Below are 21,225 nucleotides of genomic sequence, written 5' to 3'. Positions count from 1 at the left end.
GAATTTATCTCCTCAGATAAATCTGGATCAAGAGACCAGAGACTCTCTTCTTTGGTGGTTGTTGCCGGATCATCTGTCCCAGGGGACGTGTTTCCGCAGACCCTCGTGGGTGATAGTGACAACGGACGCCAGCCTCCTGGGCTGGGGTGCAGTCTGGAATTCCCTGAAGGCTCAGGGTGTATGGACTCAGGTGGAGTCTCTATTTCCAATCAATATTCTGGAATTGAGAGCAATATTCAATTCGCTTCAGGCATGGCCTCAGTTGGCTTCGGCCAGATTAATCAGATTCCAGTTGGACAATATCACGACTGTGGCTTATATCAATCATCAGGGGGAACGAGGAGTTCCTTAGCGATGATAGAAGTATCCAAGATAATTTGATGGGCGGAGGCCCACTCTTGTTATTTGTCGGCAATCTACATCCCAGGAGTAGAGAACTGAGAAGCGGATTTTCTAAGTCGACAGACTTTTCATCCGGGGGAGTGGGAACTCCACCCGGAGGTGTTTGCCTCACTGATTCTCCGATGGGGCGGACCGGAATTGGATCTGATGGCATCTCGTCAGAATGCCAAGCTTCCAAGATACGGATCCAGGTTGAGGGATCCCCAGGCCGAACTGATAGATGCCTTGGCAGTGCCTTGGTCGTTCAGCCTAGCTTATGTGTTTCCACCGTTTCCTCTCCTTCCACGCGTGATTGCTCGGATCAAACAAGCAGGACTTGGTATGCGGATCTAGTGGACATGTCCCCTCTGCCACCGTGGAAACTTCCTTTGAGACAGGACCTTCTCATTCAAGGACCTTTCCAACATCCAAATCTAAATTCTCTGCAGCTGACTGCTTGGAGATTGAACGCTTGATTTAATCTAAGCGTGGATTCTCAGATTCGGTCATTGATACTTTGATACAGGCACGTAAGCCTGTCACTAGAAAGATCTATCATAAGATATGGCATAAATATCTTTTTTGGTGTGAATCCAAGGGCTACTCATGGAGTAAAGTTAGGATTCCCAGGATTCTGTCTTTTCTCCAAGAAGGATTGGAGAAAGGATTATCAGCGAGGGACAGATTTCTGCTTTGTCAATTTTGCTTCACAAACGTTTGCCAGATGTTCTACATGTTCAGTCTTTTTTGTCAGGCTCTAACCAGAATTAAGCCTGTATTTAGACCAATTACTCCTCCCTGAAGTTTGAATTTAGTTCTTAGAGTTCTTCAAGGGGTTCCGTTTGAACCCATGCATTCCATAGATATTAAATTGTTATCTTGGAAAGTTTTGTTTTTGGTTGCTATTTCTTCTGCTCGTAGAGTTTCTGAGCTTTCAGCGTTACAATGTGATTCGCCTTATCTTATATTTCATTCTGATAAGGTGGTTTTGCGTACCAAACCTGGATTCCTTCCTAAGGTTGTTTCAAATAAGAATATTAATCAGGAAATTGTTGTTCCTTCCTTGTGTCCTAATCCTTCTTCTAAGAAGGAGCGTCTGTTACATAACCTGGACGTGGTCCGTGCCTTGAACTTTTACTTGCAGGCGACTAAGGATTTCCGTCAATCATCTTCATTATTCATTGTTTATTCTGGAAAGCGTAGGGGTCAGAAAGCTACGGCTACCTCTTTTTCTTTTTGGCTGAGGAGTATCATCCGCCTGGCATATGAGACTGCTGGACAGCAGCCTACTGAAATAATTACGGCTCATTCTACTAGGGCTGTGGCTTCCACATGGGCTTTTAAAAACGATGCTTCTGTTGAACAGATTTGCAAGGCTGGGACTTGGTCGTCTCTTCATACTTTTTCCAAATTTGATATTTTGGCTTCTTCTGAGGCTGTTTTTGGGAGAAAAGTTCTTCAAGCAGTGGTGCCTTCCGTTTAGGTCTCTGTCTTGTCCCTCCTGTTTCATCCGTGTCCTGTAGCTTTGGTATTGTATCCCACAAGAAAGGATGAAATCCGTGGACTCGTTGTATCTTGTAGAAGAAAAGTAAATTTATGCTTACCTGATAAATTAATTTCTTCTACGATACGAGTCCACGGCCCTCCCTGTCATTTTTCAGACCGATTTAGATGATATTTTTTATAACTTCAGTCACCTCTGCACCTTTAGCTTTTCCTTTCTCTTCCTAAACCTTCGGTCAAATGACTGGGGGTGGAGGAAAGGGAGGAGCTATATACACAGCTCTGCTGTGCTGCTCTTTGCCACTTCCTGTTAGCAGGAGGTTAATATCCCACAAGTAAGGATGAAATCCGTGGACTCGTCGTATCATAGAAGAAATTAATTTATCAGGTAAGCATAAATTTACTTTTTTTGTAATATTTATGGACCTAATAAATGTAATCAGGATTTTTGGGAGAAGATTAAGATCAAATTGTTCCCATTTATAAAAGAGAATTTGATAATTGGGGGGATTTCAACATGACGTTATGTCCGGAATTGGATAGATTATCGTGCAAAAATATTTCAGAGAATAGGAGAAGTTCAAAGTATTTTTCTAGATTCTGCCAGAAACTGCAGGTCATTGATATATGGCGTAGGTTAAATCCTGATGTACAAAATTTTACATGTGAATCCAAATCCAATAGAACATTTTCACATATAGATTTATTCTTAATCTCTGAGCCACTCTCAATTGGAAAATTGGAGGCAGGAATTGGGGAGATCTTAATTTCGGACCACGCGATTATCTCTATAGACTTTTTTCTCCAGCATGGATCAGGGTCGAAAGTACCTAGATTTTTTTATCCTCGATTTTTATATAATAATCCCAGATTTTTGGCCTGGTTAAAACAAAAATGGAATGAGTATTGTATGTTTAACTCTGCCTATCTCCATAAAATAGAATTTTTTTGGGAGGCGGCTAAAGCAGTCCTTAGGGGGGATATCAAGGGTTATTTGGATGTCCGGAATAAAAAAAAATGGGCCAGGGATGTGCAATTGACCAATCAAGTACGAAATGCTTTAAAAAAATACTGTAGTGACCATTCAAGTGCTAATTGGAATATATATTTAAGCTATAGGAAGGAAAGAGATGCCTTTTTACTACAAAAACATCAAGAAGAGGAGTCGAAAATTAATTTACATTTTAGAGGTTTCCATGGTAGTTATGCCAAAAATTTGGCCAGATTGGTTAAAGTTAGGAAAAAGAAAAATGTTATCTCTGTGATCCATTTTAAGGGTAGGCGCACCTCTGAGAGGGAGGAGATCTCTGGGATTTTCTTAGAATTTTATCAGCAATTATATACGGAAGGTGAGTTCAATCGAGATAATCAGATGAAGTTTTGGTCGCTGATTACTGTTCCTAAGATCCAAAAAGAAGAGTTGGATGTGTTGAATGCACCTATTTCAGTAGAAGAAATTAGTAAAGCTATAACGCAGTCTAAACCTAATAAAGCAGCAGGCCCGTATGGATTACCTTCTGAATTCTATAAAAGTTTAGCTGATGAGGTTATACCAATTTTAGAAAGACTATATAACAACTATTACATATTGGTCAATTTATTTTCAACTACATTTACAGCGGCCAATATTTCTTTGATCTTAAAAAAAGGTAAGAATCCGGAGGATCCTGCCTCTTATAGGCCTATTTCAGTTCTTAATGCGGACTATAAAATTTTAGCCTCTATTATAAGCTTATTCATCCTGATCAGGTGGACTTTATGTTATCACGGAGCTCCTCTAAAAATATACGGAAACTAATAACATTAGTTGATTATATTTGGAATTTGGAGCAATTCAAAGAGAGGAATGACCTTAAAGATATAGCTGTTCTTACCCTAGATGTGGTCAAAGCCTTTGATTGTATCTCTTGGAGACATCTCTTTTCAACATTGACCAAATTTGGTTTTTCAAATAATTTTTTTAATTTTGTTCAAAAAATTTATCAGAAGCCGGTTTCGTATTTGCTGGTTAATGGTATGGTAACGTTGCAAAGAGGAACAAGACAGGGCTGTCCTCTCTCTCCACTTCTTTTTAATATTGTTCTTGAACCTCTGGCAATTAAACTTTGTGAAGTTCTCCCGGGGATTCCACTTGGCGGTCAAAATTTAAAAATACTGCTCTATGCAGACATCTTATTATTTTTGAATAAAACTGAGGATACAATCCCAAAAGTAGTTTATACGATAAATGTATTTATCTCATTTGCGGGTTATAAAATTAATATGGAGAAGAGTGAACTTATGTGGCTTGGGGATCGTTGTCTAGATCAACCCAATACAATATTCCATAAAGTTAATGCTATTAAATATCTAGGGTTAGAGATCCATAGAAACCCGAAACTGTGGTATCAGGCAAATTTTCGATTGCTCTTTCAGAAAATTCAAGAGGACCTCAAGTTATGGTCTGCATTTCCCTTATCTCTTACAGCCTCTATCAATTTGATCAAAACTATAATCTTCCCAAAAATGTTATATTATCTTCAAAATCTTCCCCTTATTATATTAAATAAGGATTTGAAGAATCTGGCATCTTCGTTTTCTAATTTTATTTGGAAATCCAAAAAGCCGCCTATATCGCTTAATAGGTTGTCTCAGAAATATGCTGGTGCTGGGTTAGCTCTCCCCAGCATCAGATTATATAACTGGGCCTCGCTGATTAAAATTGTCATTGATTGGATTTCTCAGACTAATTTGGTCACCTCATATGATCTGGAATCATATATGATCAACCCATGGTCTTTGAAAGCGCTCTTACATTGTGCTCCGTTCTCTTTACCCCAGAGGGTATCTACCCTTATTTAATTTAGGAATATAATTGTGATTTGGCATAAGTTCTGTAAACTTCTTAAAATTGATCCGTCCTTTTCCGAATATTTGCCTATTAGGGGGAACCCTCTATTTTTACCAGGTATAGATCAGAAATGTTTTCATGATTGGCAGTCTAAGGGGCTTCAATACATTTATCAACTAGTAAATAATGAAATACAGGTTCTTCCATGGGAAACTATTTTGGAACAGTTTTCTCTATTTAGGACGAATCGTTTTGCATATTTTCAAATTCGACATTTTGTTAGCTCCCAAAATTGGTCTGTGGCTAGGAGATGCGACTGGTCCGAGGTTAAGATCTTTATTAAAAAATACATAGCCGGGGATGCATCGATTTCTTTAATTTATGATATTATGCTGACCAAACAAGGTATACTGGAGGAGGATAAATTGATTAAATTCTGGCTACCATATATTCCCTCAATAGACCGAGAGAAAATATCAAATAGTCTCTCGGTAGTGGCTAGATATCCGGTGGCAGTTAGCTGGAAAGAATACCATTCAAAATTATTAAATAATTATTATATATCACCTGCTAAATTGGTTAAATTTTTTCCTGATAAAGTTTTTATGTGTGAGCATTGCTCATATATTTGGGCTGATCTCCCGTATATGCTATAGTCTTGTCCTAAAATTTCTCAATTATGGCAGAAGGTTCAATTCTGGTTCAACAGAGTCTATGAAAGTACTATCTCCTTTTCTCTGGAAGATATAGTGTTACTATTCCTTAATCCGAGAGGCTGTGTAAGTGCTCGGATTTCAAATACTATTATATTAAAAGTGAGATATAATATCTTTAAAAAATGGATATCGAAGGGCCCCCCTAGCTTGTCACTAGTGTTGAGGGATATTCAAGCTCAGATTATCTTTGAATCCTTTCATCTCCATCAGGTATCTGAAAAAAGAATTAAAAAGTTCTTGGTAGGTTGGGCACCTATTATTAAGTCATATCCATCTTGTTTACAGAGACAGATTTTATTGCCTTTTGTAGCCTTTGTGAGTTTTGCTGAATTGGTTCTACATCAGGTATTTCCAGAGACATGGATAAGAAATAGTGGAGATATTGATTAATCTAGGTTAAGACCCGATAGTAAGGGTGATGTCTGGATTTCCCTCGGACCCTGGGAGGGGGGGGGGAGGGCTGCTTCTTTCTTTTTCTTTTTTTTCTCTCTCCCCATTCTTTCTTTTGTTTTCCCCATATTCTGTTATTATATGTATATATGATGAAAATTAGCCATAATATTACAGTGCGTATCAAACTAATTGATAAGGGCAAACTGGACAGGGAAATGTTATTGTTTAAGTTGCATAAGGTATAAGGTTTGGTTTGTTGATTTATTTGTTCCAAACATATGACTGTCCTGCGAGACATTGAGTACATTGATTTTATGTTACTTTGTTTATCATGTTTGGCTAAGCCCAATAAAGAAATTCAAAAAAAAAAAAAAAAAAGAGAAACAACCCTATGCTTCCTTCTCTGTTGTGCACGCTGCTGGAACAATTTTCACAGCAGCGTGAGGACTACCAAATAGATGTCTCTACGCTCTCACTATATTGACTTTATTGGTATATATAGTTTGCAGGTAATGGGTTATCATTAAATGCTCTAACGTTTATAGTATAGGAGCCGTAAATAAATTGCTACCGTCAGTGCGGTCAACGTATCTAAAGATATATTAATAAACGGAGCTACCGTATGCTCCTAGCCCCTCAAGGACGTGCCTGACACGTCCTCCGGGGTTTTAAGCGCTGGAAGCGATTGTGATCGCTTTCAGACGCTTTCAGGGTATTGCAGTGATGCCTCGATATTGAAGCATCCTGCAATACCCATATTTTAGCCACTGATGCAGAGAGAGCCACTCTGTGGCCCTCTCTGCATCTGCCATCAATGGTGCTGATCGTTGGTGGGTGGGAGCCATAGCAGGGAGGTGGGTGGGCGGCCCATCAATGGTTTGTTTTCCGGTTCCTGTCCTCCACAAGTGTGCGTGAGGTGGCGTGAGCGCACCGGGGGGGGGGGGGGGCTTGTGCGCGCACGCGCCACATTTTCATTAAAGGGATAGTATAGTCAAAATTAAACTTTTATGATTCAGATAGAGGATGCATTTTTAAGCAATTTTTTTTAAATTTACTCCTATTATCAATTTTTCTTCGTTCTCTTGATATCTTTATTTTAAAAAGCTGGAATGTGAGCTTAGAAGCCAGCCCATTTTTGGTTCAGCATCTGGATAGCGCTTGCTGATTAGTGTCTAAATGTAGCCATCCAATTAGCAAGCGCTATCCAGGTGCTGAACCAAAAATGGGCTGGTTCCTAGACTTACTTTCCAGCTTTTATAAATAAAGATACACAGAAAAATTGATAATAGGAGTAAATTAGAAAGTTGCTTAAAATTGCATGCTCTATATGAATCATGAAAGAAAACATTTGGGTTTAGTGTCCCTTTAATTACTGAAAATGTATGGGAAGGAGGGAGAGGGAGGGGAAATTTATATTGGGCAAGGGATCTGGGAGGGGGAGGGAGGTAAGGCATTGAGGGGGGGCAGCTACACTACAGAAAAAATAATAATATTTTTTTGGCAAACTGGGTACTGCCAGACAGCTGCCAGTACCCAAGATGGTGGCAAATAGGTAGAAGGGGGGGGGGGGGGATCAGGGAGGTTGGGGGCTAAGGGGGGATCCAACACTGCAGAATCAATATATAATAAAAAAATGCTTTTTATTGTAGTACTGGCAGACTTTCTGACAGTACTTAAGATGGCAGTGGCAATTGTGATGTGGGGGAGGAAAGAGAGCTGTTTGAGGGGGGTTCAGGGAGGGATCAGGGGGTGGGATGTGTCAGAGGCTGATCTCTACGCCAAAGCTAAAATTTGAAACCATTTGTGGCATAATTGCACAAGCTGTTTGTAAATAATTTCAGTGAGAAACCTAAAGTTAGTAAAAAAGTGAACGATTTTTTTTATTTGATCGCATCTGGCGGTGAAATGGTGGCATGAAATATACCAAAATTGGCCTAGATCAATACTTTGGGTTGTCTACTAAATAAATAAATATATGTATGTCAAGGGATATATCCAGGGATTCCAGACAGATATCAGTGTTACAATGTAACTAGGGCTAATTTTGAAAAAAAAAAAAAGGTTTAGAAATAGCAAAGTGCTTCTTGTATTTATTGCCCTATAACTTGCAAAAAAAAGCAAAGAACATGTCACTGGGTATTTCTAAACGCAGGACAAAATTTAGAAACTATTTAGCATGGGTGTTTTTTGATGGTTGTAGATGTGTAACAGATTTTGGGGGTCAAAGTTAGAAAAAGTGGGGATTTTTTCATCATATTTTATATATTTTTTATAGTAAATTATAAAATATGATGAAAATAATGGTATCTTTAGAAATTCCATTTAATGGCGAGAAAAACGGTATATAATATGTGTGGGTACAGTAAATGAGTAAGAGGAAAATTACAGCTAAACCCATACACCACAAAAATAGAAAGAAATAGCCCTGGTCACAAACGGTAAGAACATTGAAAAAGGGTCTGGTCACTAAGGGGTTAAAATTAAACTTGTGATTCAGATAGAGCATATAATTTTAAAAAAACATTCACATTTACTTCTTGTATCTAATTTGTTTTGTTCTCTTAGTATCCTTGTTGAAAAGCAAACCTAGGCTTATGAGCAGCAACTCATTACTGGGAGCTAGCTGCTGAGTTTTAGATTGAAATATTTTTTTTATTGAACAATCGGTACAATACACAGTCTATATCAATGGCAGATACAATAAATAAGTCGCAACTGTAAAGCATCTATTTCACATTTCTTATCATTGTACCGCATTTTTCATATTAACATTTTCCTTAACCAGTCTTCACTGTGTGTTACAGGCTGAAGCTCCAGTAAAACCATAAGTCCAATTGTTGCAAATTTAAAATCTAACAATGTATAACAATTAACATGAATAACCTATATAACCACTATGCCAGCTCGCCTCACCAGTCAATCTAATATATTATTAATAAACATTTCTTAAGCAATCTCCACGTCTTAAACATCCACAGAGCCCACCAAGTACTCTCACCACTACCACTGCACTCAAATTACTGTTTCTTCCTCCCTTACATGTCAGCTTATCCTATACATGTTTTTCATTGAGGATCCAATAAAACCAGACTCTGTTGAAAGACTCCACCTCATCTTGTATGTATGCTGCAGTCTCACACCAAGCACCTCCATTCTCTCCGGTACTCCCACCTTCCAATATTTTGCTATAGATATACGAGTCACCGTACATACAATTCTAATAAATTTATTTATAGGTGCATTGAATCTTGGATCCTCACCATTCAGCAAGGCCTGCATAGGTGTCAGTGTTACCTGTTCCTCTAATATAGTGGTTATCATCCTAGATAGGTCGAGCCATACATTTCGCACCTCCGGGCATTCCCACCACATATGAAAATATGTACCTAACTGTGTGCAACCTCTATAGCACTGCCTGGAACCTCCCTTCGTCATATGTGCTGTTTTTAAAGGGGTTAGATACCAACGAAATGTTGTCTTGATGTTGTTCTCCCGTAGGTCTGCGCTGCTGAGTTTTAATTGTACATATATGCCTCATGTAATTGGCTCACCCAATGTGCTCAGCTAGCTCCCAGTAGTACATTGCTTCCCATTCAACAAAGAATACGAAGAGAATGAAGCAAATTTGATAACCAAAGTAAATTGGAAAGTTGTTTAAACTTGTATGGTCTCTCTGATTCATGAAATAAAACTTTTGGGTTTTATGTCCCTTTAAAGAGGTGTGAATGGGGTTTATTTCTACCCTCACCCGTAGCCTACTTAAATCACATTTTATTGATCATTTATACCCAACTTGTATTTTTTTTTTACTTGTTTGTTTTTCATTTTGAACTATGAAACTTAATTTATTGTATTGAATCTAAATTTTAATTTATTATGCAAATGAATATTTTGGAAATTAAAACAGGTAAACTATAAAATAGCTAATACGAAAATAGGCATTGAATACAGCATAAATAAACATTAATGGTTAAATAAAAAAAAGTAATCAATACTTAGTATAGTACTCCTATGTTTTATTCTTATTTCTTTTTTTTTAGCTACTATTTACAGTACTATAAAACTGTTTAAGGGAAACTAAACCCACATTTTTTTCATGATTCAGACTGAGCATGCAAGTTTAAGTAACGTTCTTTTTTACTCCTATTACCCATTTTTCTTCGTTCTCTTGATATCTTTATTTCAAAAGCCGGAATGTAAGCTTAGGAGCTGGTCCATTTTTGGTTCAGAACCTGGGTAGCGCTTGCTGATTGGTGGATAAATGTAGCCACTTATCAGCAAGCGCTACCCAGGTTCTGAACCAAAAATGGGCCGGCTCCTATGCTTACATTCCTGCTTTTTCAAATAAAGACAAAAAGAGAATGAAGAAAAAATGATAATAGGCGTAAATAAGAAAGTTGCTGAAAATTGCATGCTCTGAGTCATTAAAGAAACATTTTGGATTTTGTGTCCCTTTAACAACATTACATTAATGTCAGTTATATCACTGCACTGATAATCTACCATCACATACACTCACCAAACATAAAGACATTATAATAGCTGCTGCCATGAAGCTCACAGCAGACAGTCAGGGTTCCTTGTGTCATAAAGGGATAGTAAACACCAAAAATGTTGTTTAAAAAGATAGATAATCCCTTTATTTACCATTCCCCATTTTTGCTTAACCAACATGGTTATATTAAAGGGGCACTAAACCCAAACATTTTTCTTTCATGATTCAGTTAGAGAATACAATTTTAAGCAATATTCCAATTTGCTTCTATTATATAATTTGCTTCATTCTTTAGGTATCCTTACATTTCAGGCAATTAGTGCTGACTCTTAAATAACTCCACATGCGTGAGCACAATGTTATTTATATGAAACAAGTGAACCAATGCCCTCTAGCTGTGAAAAACTGTCAAATGCATTCAGATAAGAGATGGCCTTCAAGGGCTTAGCATATGAGCCTACCTAGGTTTAGCTTTTAACTAAGAATAGAACAAAGTATATTTGATGATAAAAGTAAATTAGAAAGTTGCTTAAAATGACATGCCCTATCTGAATCATGAAAGTTTATTTTTAATTTTACTATGCCTTTAAATAGTCCAAATTAATCTTATAGTAAAGTACAGATTAAACTCCATGGTTCATATGGAGTGTGTCATTTTAAACAACTTTCCTATTTACTTAATTTTCTTGGTATCCTTTGTTGAAAAGCATGTCTATGTAGGCTCAGGAGCAGCAATGCACATATTATGTCTCTTGTCATTGGCTCACTAGATGTTCAGGTAGCTCCCATTAGTTCATTGCTAAACTTTCAACAAAACCAATAAAATGAAGCAAATGTGATAATAGAAGTAAATGGGGGGAAAAAATGAATTCTCTGTCTGAATCATGGAAACAAATTTTTTCATGTCCCTTTAAATTCAAAGTAGAGCTACATTTCTCAATGTATTTGTAATGTGCTATTGTACAAGCGTGTAATGACATCAGTCAGATTTATACACTAAAGTGATGTTGTTTATATGCTTTTTATTTCATACATACATCTAACATTACTTTGCTTTTGCATAGCGTCTAACATTTTACTTTCAACTCCTAATATGAGCGCAACCCGATGCCTCTGTCTAGTGATGTTAACGCATGAATGGGAACGTAAAATAGCCCTAAATGACTTTGGATATTGTGACTGTGTTAACTTCTTGCCATAGACTTCAATGGAGCGAGCTTAAAAAAACAAACAAAAAACAACTGCTATCGCTCATGCACTAACTCGCTCCCGCTCTGGTCTGGTAATGGGAGCGAGCTACATTCAGTTTAATGGTGCCATCGGGCGTGCTGTGATTAGACAGCGTGCCCGATGCGCTTAGGTAAAAAACAGACCCGCTCAGTAGAGCCAAGAGCGGCATTCTAAAAAATAGATTTCCGTAGGTAAATATCTTTCCAATACTCTGCTTTAGAAACCTGGCGCTAGGCTAATGTTATATAATTCTACACGGTGTGCAGAATTATATAACATTATTTGGTGGGGTTACTGGCTCTTTAATGCCTGATGCACCGCATTCATTCCGGATGAAGATAGAAGATGATGGAGCCGCCTGGAAGTAGACCTCCGCCAGACGTCCGGAACGGTGAGTACCTATTTGGGGCCTTAGTCTTAGACTTTTTTTTTATTTTTTGGGGTGACTTTTTGTATTTTGATTAGGGTTTTTTGGGCTGGAAAAGAGCTGGTTGCCCTTTCAAGAGCAATACCCATACAAATGCCCCTTTAGGGGCAATGGGTAGTTTAGGTTTTTTTAGTGTTATTTTTTTTATTTTGGGGTTTTTACTGTTAGGGGGTAATTGGTAATTTGTTTAGGTAAAAGAGTTGTTTAACTTAGGGCAATGCCCTGCTAATGCCTTTTTAAGGGCTATTGGTAGTTTAGGATTAGATTAGGTGGTGTTTTTATTTTTGGGGGGATTTTTTATAGGGGTGTTAGTTTAGGTTTATTTTTTTTTATTTTGGATATCTTTGTTTATTATTTTGTGTAATTTTATATTTTTTATTTTGTGTAATTTTAGCTTTGGGGTTTGTAGCTTATCGCCTAGTTTAATCATAAATACATATTTCTACATATATCTGATGATTTTTTGGTAAAATATATATTTATACCTATATATAGATGATTATATATAGTTATAGATATATACAGTGTGTGTGTGTGTGTGTATATATATATATATATATATATATATGTAACAAATAGCATAAACTATAGTGGTGCACTAATTATTTCTCAATTTCCAATGCTTACATAACTGTGCTAGCTGTCCCAAATAATATGTATTACCACTTAAACAAGATAGGATTGAACAAGTATACTAGTCAATCAAAGAGGGACAACGGCTGCACTTAGTTTACAAAAAGCTTTATTACGAAACGATTCCAAACAAACAGACCAGATCGTCTATTCTCCACCCTTATTCCAAGCTGAAAATAATATTGCACCAAACACCAAATCGCATACACACACTCAGACTCTGCTTGCTCACGGGGCACATTTCATAATCACAGTACTCCTAAGTTCAAAAAATGTATACCATGGTGCTCACAAATACTTATGTCTGACCACAATTTCAACATAGGGTTAATGTTACCAATACACAAATATTTAGTGTGGGGCCCCAACACTGTAGCTGCCGTATTGTCCATATATTGCTGAATATTCCATATAACCAGGCTCTTAAGTGTGAATACACGCTCCGGTATAAGTGTTAACACTTCTATGTGAATGTTCCATTATATGGCTTCGATCTAGATGGCTTATTCCGGCTAAACAAGAAGTGTCTCTAGTTTGTATGGCTCCACAGTGTGAATCGGAACAAGTGCTGTATGTGACAGGTGTCCCTACAAGGAGAACGCACTGTGTGCACTGCAAAGACAGATCCAGGCTGTCCACAAATTACCGCAAGACTTATTAGCCCAACCAATTTACAACATCCCAGGTACCTTCCTTTAGAGACGGTCCGGTGTGGAAATCTTTTTATTCCGGCTGGCTTCTTCACTTGCTTACCCACAGTTTGCACTCCAGCGTCCTCCTTACACAGTGTTAGCAAAGTCCGTTAGTAGCTGTTCACATCACGTGAATCCTCAGTCATGACGCGTTTCACTTTCTCCCCTCCCACAAAGGACTTAGTATCGGGGCTTCGTCAGATGTATTCCTAAGGGGGGGTGTATCAGACTTTATGCATTCATTGGCTCCTGGGTCCGCCCCCTTCTCTTACGTTCGCATAGTGACAGCTCAGTTGTAGTATATGATACGATCCAGTGTAACCTTGCAGCATGTGGAACTGACTACTGAGTATAATAATATTTACAATATTTACACAAGCACAATATGGTACATTTATATGTAATAACGACACATTTTTCGCTACATTTTGACATGGTTATTCCATTGTCAGGCAAGCATTTTGAGTGTTTACCTTTACCCTGTTATAACGTTCCAAAGAGATTTCTTTATGTCTGTCAAAGGCTACTTCATAACTTTTTGAGTCACCCTTTCTCACTTAGCCACATCATTTGTTCTTCTTTGGCATCAATTATCCAAATATAAGACATGTTTTTGTAATTCACTCAAATTAATACTTGCGTCCTATATATTATCTTCATTGTTGCTTATCAGAGTATGCTAACTAAAAAATATATATACATATATTTACACCCTTCGGATAATTTAATGGTTCTCAATGATAGTGTTTGATCTCACTTACTTCATCTTCCTATAAGAAGCACACATATTCAATTTTCTCATTTAATCCAATTGGACTCAAGGTGTTTAACCTGAATATCCATCTTGATTCATGTTGCAGAATTATTCTATCCAAATTACCACCCCGTCTATTTTGTTTTAACTGTTCAATCCCCATAATTTTCAATTTTGTGTGATCTGAATTTTGATGAGATTTAAAATGCCTTGCTACTGGACTCTCCATGTCTTCATTCTTAATGTCATCCCTGTGCTCACGTATTCTACTTTTTAGCTCCCTAGTTGTTTTTCCTACATAGAATTTGGGGCACGGGCAATTAAGTATATATATGACGTTTTTGGAAGTACAGGATATCCCATCTTTCACATAATATTTCTTGCTCCTAGTTGGTATACAAAATGTGACAGATCTCTTCACATATGTGCAGTAAACACAGTGCCCACAAGGTACACTGCCTACCTGGTGTTGTGCAGCCGTTAGCCAGTTTTTAGTCCCTTCTCTTTTAAATTCGCTATGTACTAGCATATCTTTTATACTTGGTGCTCTTTTTGCTGTTAATAATGGATACTCCGATATACATCCCTGAAGTGATGTATCATCAGACAAAATGTGCCAGTGGCTATTAAGAATATTTCTCAACTTGTTCCAATGCGAGTTGTATTGAGTGATCAATCTCGCTTGTGTGTCCCTACTTGTTACCTTTCTTCTGGTATAAAGCAAATCACTTCTTGCTGTTTTCCTTGCTCTAATCCATGCTTTTTTTACTATTTTTCTCGAATAGCCTCTGGCTAGGAATCTTTCAGCCATTATTTGTGCTTGTTCTTCAAACGCTTTTGTTGATGAGCAGCATCTTTTTAGCCTACAAAATTGGCCTATAGGTACACCATTCTTTTGGGGCTCAGGGTGGTGACTACTTGCATGAAGCAAGCTATTTGTTGCCGTTTTTTTACGATGAACATTTGTATGTATTACATTATTCTGTTTTATGATATTTAAATCTAGGAAGATAGCTTTTTCCGTACTGATATTATATGTAAGAAACAAATTCAGATCATTTTTATTTAAAATGTCAACAAATTCAAACACAGACTTCTCGTCCCCTTTCCATAGGATTAATATGTCGTCCACAAACCGTAGCCAGAGTGCAACATGTTTTTTAATCCACTCAGAGAGTTCATGGAATACATATTTAGTCTCCCAGTAGCCTAGGTGCAAACATGCGTACGTTGGTGCGCATGTTGCACCCATGGCTGTTCCTCTTACCTGTCTAAATAGTTTGCCATCAAAAGAAAAAATATTGTTTTTCAAAATGAACTCTAAAAGACAAAGGATCCACTCCGTATTTTCCCTGTATTCTTCTCCTCTCAGCTCCAGAAAATACCTGGCTGCATTTAACCCTGCTTGATGTGGGATCGAAGAATACAGGGACTCCACATCTAAAGTTACTAGGAGTAGATCTTGCTCTACTGTAATCTTATCAAGTTTTTTCAGAACATCACCTGTATCGCAGATATAGGAGGACAGGGATTCAAGAAAGGGACGTAGGAAAAAGTCAACATATCTGCTAACACCCTCAGTTTATACCCGAGATTATCGGGCGACCTGGAGGGTGCTTTAGATTTTTGTGCACCTTCGGTATACAATAGAAAGTTGGTAGCACTGGGTAGGGATTTATTAAAGATTGATGTTCTTTCATACTTATAAGGCCATTACTTCTGGCTTTATTCAGGAGGAATGTCAGTTCATTGCAAGATCTCTCATAGTCTTGATGGGTTACTTTCTCATATTGTTCTTGAACAGACAGCTGTCTTTTAACTTCCTGTACATAGGAGGTTTGATCTTGGATGACAATATTGCCTCCTTTATCAGATGTCTTGAACACCAAGTCTTTCCTCTTAATTAATTCTTGCAAGGCTTTCCTTTCACTTCTACTTAAATTATCACTTACAATTCCAGTTACACCTAGTCTATTCACATCAGCTTCTACACATTTTACAAAAGTTTGGATGCTGGGGGACAAAGACAATTGGGGCATAAACTTAGATTTCGGTTTGAACCCTGTCTTAATAGGTTATTCCTTCTGTGTCTGCCCTTCATCTTGGTCCTCCAGCAAAGAAACTAGATCCTCTACTGCTGACATATCAGATTCAGAGATATTAGGATCTGCTGATCCTTTGTGCTTCCATATCTTTTTCAATAGGATTTTTCTTGCATAGAGATTTGTCTTTGAAAAACTCAAACTTATCTAATGGATTGTTAGGGCAAAAAGTTAAACCCTTCTTAAGTAGTTCTATGTGTGCTAAGTTTAGTCTTGCTGAGGATAAATTAATAACCATTAATTCATTAAACTCTTGTTTGCTGTCTTTCATTAGACTATCAGATTCTGCTTCTATCCTTATTCGTTCTTTTGATTTCTTGTTATCATTCGATTTGTTTGATTCTGTCGGTACTGACGGTACCTCCCTCCCCTGCCTCTCTGTCTTGGTCTCCTGTAAGAGTGCCCATCTTCCCCTCTTCCGTCTTTTGATGGCAAACTATTTAGACAGGTTAGAGGAACAGCCATGGGTGCAACATGCGCACCAACGTACGCATGTTTGCACCTAGGCTACTGGGAGACTAAATATGTATTCCATGAACTCTCTGAGTGGATTGAAAAACATGTCGCACTCTGGCTACGGTTTGTGGACGACATATTAATCCTATGGAAAGGGGACGAGAAGTCTGTGTTTGAATTTGTTGACATTTTAAATAAAAATGATCTGAATTTGTTTCTTACATATAATAACAGTACGGAAAAAGCTATCTTCCTAGATTTAAATATCATAAAACAGAACAATGTAATACATACAAATGTTCATCATAAAAAATGGCAACAAATAGCTTGCTTCATGCAAGTAGTCACCACCCCGAGCCCCAAAAGAATGGTGTACCTATTGGCCAATTTTTGAGGCTAAAAAGATGCTGCTCATCAACAAAAACGTTTGAAGAACAAGCACAAATAATGGCTGAAAGATTCCTAGCCAGAGGCTATTCGAGAAAAATAGTAAAAAAAGCATGGATTAGAGCAAGGAAATAAGCAAGAAGTGATTTGCTTTATACCAGAAGAAAGGTAACAAGTAGGGACACACAAGTGAGATTGATCACTCAATACAACTCGCATTGGAACAAGTTGAGAAATATTCTTAATAGCCACTGGCACATTTTGTCTGATGATACATCACTTCAGGGATGTATATCGGAGTATCCATTATTAACAGCAAAAAGAGCACCAAGTATAAAAGATATGCTAGTACATAGCGAATTTAAAAGAGAAGGGACTAAAAACTGGCTAACGGCTGCACAACACCAGGTAGGCAGTGTACCTTGTGGGCACTGTGTTTACTGCACATATGTGAAGAGATCTGTCACATTTTGTACACCAACTAGGAGCAAGCCATATTATGTGAAAGATAGGATATCCTGTACTTCCAAAAACGTCATATATTTACTTAATTGCCCGTGCCCCAAATTCTATGTAGGAAAAACAACTAGGGAGCTAAAAAGTAGAATATGTGAGCACAGGGATGACATTAAGAATGAAGACATGGAGAGTCCAGTAGCAAGGCATTTTAAATCTCATCATAATTCAGATCACACAAAATTGAAAATTATGGGCATTGAACAGTTAAAACAAATAGACGGGTGGTAATTTGGATAGAATAATTCTGCAACATGAATCAAGATGGATATTCAGGTTAAACACCTTGAGTCCAATTGGATTAAATGAGAAAATTGAATATGTGTGCTTCTTATAGGAAGAAGTAAGTGAGATCAAACACTATCATTGAGAACCATTAAATTATTCGAAGGGTGTAAATATATGTATATATTTTTTTTAGTTAGCATACTCTGATAAGCAACAATGAAGATAATATATAGGACGCAAGTATTAATTTGAGTGAATTACAAAAACATGTCTTATATTTGGATAATTGATGCCAAAGAAGAACAAATGATGTGGCTAAGTGAGAAAGGGTGACTCAAAAAGTTATGAAGTAGCCTTTGACACAGACATAAAGAAATCTCTTTGGAACGTTATAACAGGGTAAAGGTAAACACTCAAAATGCTTGCCTGACAATGGAATAACCATGTCAAAATGTAGCGAAAAATGTGTCGTTATTACATATAAATGTACCATATTGTGCTTGTGTAAATATTGTAAATATTATTATACTCAGTAGTCAGTTCCACATGCTGCAAGGTTACACTGGATCGTATCATATACTACAACTGAGCTGTCACTATGCGAACGTAAGAGAAGGGGGCGGACCCAGGAGCCAATGAATGCATAAAGTCCGATACACACCCCCTTAGGAATACATCTGACGAAGCCCCGATACTCAGCCCTTTGTGGGAGGGGAGAAACGCGTCATGACTGAGGATTCACGTGATGTGAACAGCTACTAACAGACTTTGCTAACGCTGTGTAAGGAGGACGCTGGAGTGCAGACTGTGGGTAAGCAAGTGAAGAAGCCAGCCGGAATAAAAAGATTTCCACACCGGACCGTCTCTAAAGGAAGATACCTGGGATGTTGTAAATTGGTTGGGCTAATAAGTCTTGCGGTAATTGGTGGACAGCCTGGATCTGTCTTAGCAGTGCACACAGTGCGTTCTCCTTGTAGGGACACCTGTCACATACAGCACTTGTTCCGATTCACACTGTGGAGCCATACAAACTAGAGACACTTCTTGTTTAGCCGGAATAAGCCATCTAGATCGAAGCCATATAATGGAACATTCACATAGAAGTGTTAACACTTATACCGGAGCGTGTATTCACACTTAAGAGCCTGGTTATATGGAATATTCAGCAATATATGGACAATACGGCAGCTACAGTGTTGGGGCCCCACACTAGATATTTGTGTATTGGTAACATTAACCCTATGTTAAAATTGTTTAAGTGGTAATATATATATCTATTTAAAAATACATATATGTATGTATCTCTATGTTAAAGCGTTTTACCTCATATCTTTGAGCCCTTATAACTTTTTTATGCAATATGTTTTTTTAAATAATTATATCAGATAGTGTTTTTTGATGAGTGTAACTGTACTGTGTAACAGTTAACCAGAGCTCTGAGGTTGCGGTAATCATTCTAGTGTAAATTGTGATTGCGCACAGGCATTTGCATTTACTTTCAACATGTAATACGCATGCTCCCACAGACATGCGCAAACAGCCGTAATAAAGCCAGATATCGCTTGTGCAAAACAGCACACCACTTAAGCTTCCCAAAACCTTCAAACTCTGTGTCTCTGAAGCCTCAACCTGTAGATTGTAAGCTATTTAGGGCAGGGCCCTCCTCCTCCTGCACTAGATTTGTCTAGTCTGTTATGTTTTTGTATCTTATTACAAATGTTTGTCATTGTATACCCTATCTCTGTACCCAGCGCTACAGAGTTTTGGGGCTCTATACAAATAAAATAATAATAATAATAAACCAAATACTTGACCAGGGACAGAAGCCATCTTCATACCTCCGAACATTTCATGTAGGCTTTCCTGTACACAGGGCCGGCCTTTGGGCAAAGCGGAGCAGGCGACTGAGTGGGGCTGGGGGAATCATTTATTGCAGGGGGGCTGGGGGCATCATTTTATTGCAGGGGCATGATTTTTGTGCAGGGGGCTGGGGCATAATTTTATTGCAGGGGGACTGTGCTTCGTTTTATTGCAGGGGGGCTTCATTTTATTGCAGGGGGCTGGGACATCATTTTATTGCAGGGGGGTTAATTTTATTGCTGGGGGGCTGAGGACATCATATTTGTGTTGGGGGCATCATTTTATAGCAGGGAGCATCATTTTTTTGCAGGGGGCTGGGGGGATATTTTTATTGCAGGGGGCATAATTTTATTGCAGGGGGACTGGGCTTCATTTTATTGTTGGGAGCATAATTTTATTGCAGTGGGGATGGGGCATCATTTTATTGCTGGGGGACTGGGCATCATATTATTGCAGGGGGGCTGGGGGTTTAATTTTATTGCTGGGGGCATCATTGCAGTGGGGCTGGGGGAATCATTTATTGCTGGGGGCATCATACTTTTGTTGGGGGCATCATGCTTTTGTTGGGGGATCATTTTATTGCAGGGGAGATGGGGCATCATTTTTGTGCTAGGGCATCATTTTATTGCGGGGGGGGCTGGGGGCTTCATTTTATTGCTGGGGGCACCATTTATTTTATTTATTTATTGTGTGTGGGCTGTGTGTGTGTGTGTGTGTGTGTGTGTGGGCTGTGTGTGTGGGCAGTGTGTGTGTTGGGGGGACTGTGTGTGTGGGCTGTGTGTGTGGGCAGTGTGTGTGTGGGGGGGACTGTGTGTGTGGGTTGTGTGTGTGGGTGGGCTGTGTGTGTGTGTGGGGGGGGGGCTGTGTTAGGGCTGTGTGTGTGTGGGCTGGGTGGTTGTGTGTGTGTGTGTGGGCTGTGTACACCTGTGTATGTGTCTGAGTATGTGGATGTAATTGTGTATATAAATATCTCTCTGTGTATTATATCTGTGTGTTTGTGTGGTACAGTGCATTGCCCCATTTCTTTTAAGTTTTTTTTGTTCTGGGTAGAGGCCCTGGGCTGTCAATCTGCCTAGGGACCTGCACTTGCTAGGCCCGGCCCTGGCGTTTTTAATGTTCTTGTTATCATAAGAAAACACATAAAAATAAGGCCCAGTTCAACTCAACTGTTCCTAATTGTCAGCATAATTCTTCATTATATACATAAACAGTTGTTCCAATAGTACAAATGGTATATTGCAATATATACAATGTTATAGTGCTCCACATTAGTGGATTTATGTTTTTTTATTTATAAAATGTTGTGCATTACCTTAAATTATTATTTTTCTTCATTATAAAAGCTGTGGGACGGGGTTGGGGGCGGAGATTGGGCGGGGTTGGGGGCAGAGATTGGGCGGGGTTGGGGGGCGAAGAGAAAGGGGGCCCCATTTTGCCATCCTGCCTTGGGCCCCGCAATGACTAGGGCCGGCCCTGCCTGGACAGAGAGATGAGAGGACTTATGGGCGGGGGCCTGCCTGTGTTTTGTAAGCTGTGGTGGAGTTGGGATGTATCCTTGGGTGGAGTTGGGACAGTGCATAAAAACTGGAACATTTGCTCTCAATGGAAATGCTGTGGGTCGT

The 21,225-nt window shown here is 38.5% G+C and overlaps 1 protein-coding gene across 2 annotated transcripts in view; it reads left to right on the top strand.

The window, feature by feature from the left end:
* Positions 1–21,225, top strand: part of WDSUB1 (WD repeat, sterile alpha motif and U-box domain containing 1) — a 309,582-nt gene that overhangs the window by 12,461 nt on the left and 275,896 nt on the right. The gene's annotated exons all lie outside the window — the stretch shown is intronic.

This window comes from Bombina bombina, chromosome 1, assembly GCF_027579735.1.
Source record: "Bombina bombina isolate aBomBom1 chromosome 1, aBomBom1.pri, whole genome shotgun sequence".
NCBI classification, from domain to species: domain Eukaryota; kingdom Metazoa; phylum Chordata; class Amphibia; order Anura; family Bombinatoridae; genus Bombina; species Bombina bombina.
Note: the sequence above shows the minus strand (reverse complement) of the source record. Positions and strands in the feature narration are given on the sequence as shown.